Genomic DNA, 3,734 nt, shown 5'->3' with positions numbered 1-3,734 from the left:
ATAGAGATAGAGGGGGGGGGGGGGGAGATCACTCTTTTGTCATGAAAAATCAATAGAGACTATAATGGGAATTAACTTTCACAAATACCTCTTTACAAGTTTCATTATATAGCACCAGACATCCCTAATACATATATTTACGTAACAATGCAATTTCCTCCAGTCAGAATTTAAATGATCACTATCAGATACATCATTATTTATCAGTTTCCCACACCTGCATAACCTTTCGTTACAGATGAATCCAAATGATATGAGTGGATCATGCATGCATGCAACTGTAATCAGTATAACTATAACCATGTCTGAACAAATAATATGTAAGGTATTTCTGGTACCTACTGAATTTATTAAAATTTCCTGCAAGACTTCCTGAAAGCTAAGACAGATTACTTAAAAAAATAGTTTGTCACTGTATCATTTGTATATTCCTTATTGTTATATGTATGTGATTCCCTGGCATTGAAGCTATAATATGTTAAAAAGTAAACAAATATGAGAGGTGTGTCAGGTGTTTGGGTGTATGACTATGTATTGCTTGTATTGGAAACGTAGTAATTTTAAAATGTACCATTGCACTAAAGACAATTGATATTGACTCAAAACAAACAAAAGAAACAAAATTACAGGTCTGAGGATGGATCTACACATATTCATTATGTCTAATGAATGAACACAGGCCTATCTGGTAAAACCTGATCTAGTAGCAAGGTAGCAATCACTACAATTCAGGATGACATTTTAAAAATAAATTTATTGAAATTTCCTTATTATCCTAAAAGAAGAAAAAGGTTCATTTAAAGGTTATTTTGGTTGAAAGTAAGAGAGAGATGAAAAGTATCAGCCTTCCTATAACTGTTAAAATCTCTAAAGTAGGCTATTGTTTTCTGTTGCTACAAAGAAGAATACTCAAGCCTACTAATCATTTCAACAAGAAAACATTTTAAGCTTATCCTTATTAATGGTTTAGTTAACAGTCTTATGTCACAAACTAAAGCAAAGCTCTTTTCTTCAAACACCTGGCAACATTACGTTTGTTAAGAAATTTTTGGAAGCAACTTATTTCAGCCAGCTAAGTCATGAAAGTACATAATTAGTGGTAAAAGTCAAACTTCTTATACCTTTAATTTAAATGTATAGCTAAGAGCCTAAGACAAATAGCATAATGGAATCAGAATAATTTGGGTCAGCAGGGACCTCTGGTGGTCAGCTGGTCCAACCCCCCTGCTCAAAGCAGGACTAGTTAGGTCATCTGTCTCAGGGACAAGTTCAGTTGAGCCCTGAACACCTCCAAGGATGGATGGTCCACAACCTCTCTATGTAACCTGTCTTGTGTTTGACCACCCTCACACAAAATAAGTAAGTAAATAAATAAATGAAATCCTAATATCTAATAGAAATTTCCCATGTTTCAACTCATGTCTGTTGCCTCTGCCCTGTCATTGTGCACCTCCAAAAAGAGTGTGGCTCATATTCCCTCTACCCTCTGATCAGGTACTTGAAGACAGCAATGTTGTCCGCTCTTTGCCTTCTCTTTTCCAGGTTGAACAGGCCTAGCTTTTTCAACCTTTCTTTGTACATCCTGTGCTCGAGCCCCTGACCATCTTTCCAACCTTCACTAGACTACCTCCAGTATGTCCCTGTCTCTCTTTTACTGCAAAGCCCAGCACTGGACACAGCACCCAGATGTGTCTCACCAGGGCGAGGGAAAGGATCGTATCCCTTGACCTGATGGCAATGCTCTGCCTAATGCAGCCCAGGAGACTGTTGGCCTTCCTTGCTGCAAGAACACAGTGCTGGCTCATGGTTAACTTGTTCACTAAGACCCACAGAGCATTTTCTGTAAAGCTGCTACTCAACAGTTCGGACCCCAGCCTGTACCAGTGCATGGGGTTATTCCTCCCCAGGTACAGGACTTTACATTTCCCTTTGTTAAACTTCATGAGATTCTGTTTGGCTCATTTCTGCAGCCTGCCAAGATACCTGTAATGGCATGCCTATTCTCCTGACCACTACCCCAATCTGGTGTCCTCCACAAAGTTGCTGAAAGTACACTCCACCCTGTCATCCAGATTTTTAAACTTAGACGTTAGATATTATTGATCCCAGTACTGATCTCTGAGGGATGTCCCAAGTTACTAGCCACCATCTGGACTTTGTGTTTCTTTGTTCACTTTATTCACTAAACCACACCTCTGCAAAAAGCTTTACAGCCTAACTTGAAAAGTCAAACACAAATGTTATACCTCTGCGTGCAAAACTTAATGTGAAGTCAGTAGAACTTTCCTGTTATTAATTTAATTGAGTTTTCAAATTATAAAAGCTACTTTACAAGAACTATATAGATTGCAAGAAATATGCTGAGAGGACAAAAAATGTTTTATCAGGGTTAGATGGTCTAAAAACTTCATACTAGTCCTTGTAATGGAAGGTTTTATATGTTGTTACCTTGAAGTATTCCAAAAAGAATTTACTCATAATGCCCTTTTAAAATAGCTCTGTTGAAAAGTGCCTTTTGTAATGTAATAAATGCTTTAACAATAGTGATCTATGTTATTTACTACAGTAGACTTTTCTCTAAAGAACATCTGATCAATATGCATTTGCTTCTTTCATATGTCCCACCACTGAATTTTAGATGAACCATGGAGGAGAGCAGGCTTCGTTGAACCCATGATTTACAAGGTCAGAAACAGCAAAAAAGAGGGAAATCCCTGTTCACTTTAGCTGAGATGATTAAAAAAAGGTCTCTGCACAGTTCCCAAGTGTCACAGCAGCTTATGTGCAACGAACATGGAGCCATTTTTCAGATGAGGCAAACTATTTGGTAACAGAGAACTGCTACTGACATTGCATTGACTTTTTCAAGTGTTTTTTTAGTCTCAAGATACATGCTGCTTCTGCCATCTTTGAAGTTTTTTACTTTCCCTTCTGTCATATATGAAAAGGGCGGAAGCCTTGTGGAAAATATGATTTTGAGCTGGAATTGAAGTCATGTTTCACATGGGACCTGCTAGGACATGGGAATTGAACTGCTAGCAGTATCTTGGAAGTTTCAGTCAGAAAGAACTGAGTAGAAGAAAACTTTTCCTAAACCCATCTTCTAGATGGCTCCTAGTTTGCAATGATATTGATGCTGAAATACATTAAAATTTTGTTTATCTGCTTTAGGGAGTGAAATTCCACAGGAGTCTAAGATTTGTGCTGAATGGACTGGCTTCACTCCAGATCAGGGGCATTTTGGAAATACCGTAATTCAGAAATGAAAGATTTTCTAGCTAGATTTACCCCCATGTGAGATACTGATGTCAGTGAAAAAATGCTTACACATTGATTTCTCTAATGAAAAGCTGTAGGTCTTATATTGCTATATTAAAGTTCCTCTGCAGTTCAATTATGTGAAAACTAAAGACTTGTTTTTCCCTTTTCTTTCAGTTAATTTTTTATATAACTGTGAGTATCCATGTGATTAAATGGATAAAAAATATGTAAGTATCCTCTAAGTTAAGAGGTATCATAGACAAAGAAGGGTAAAAGATAATTTCATCTTCGTGCTTACTCAGACTACCATGACCACAATTTCCCTGCAACATGAAGATAAAGCAAATTTTCTATAAAAGAAAGTGTCTGTAACTGTTGCCAACTGCCCGGAAAAAAAATTTAATCCCTGCATTAGTATTTTTGAAGTATATTTTTGTTAGTATGGGAAAGAAAGTTTGCAATGTGCCAATAGT

Source organism: Fulmarus glacialis, unplaced genomic scaffold, assembly GCF_000690835.1.
Source record: "Fulmarus glacialis isolate BGI_N327 unplaced genomic scaffold, ASM69083v1 scaffold7057, whole genome shotgun sequence".
Taxonomy (NCBI): domain Eukaryota; kingdom Metazoa; phylum Chordata; class Aves; order Procellariiformes; family Procellariidae; genus Fulmarus; species Fulmarus glacialis.
This window is presented reverse-complemented; position numbering follows the sequence as displayed.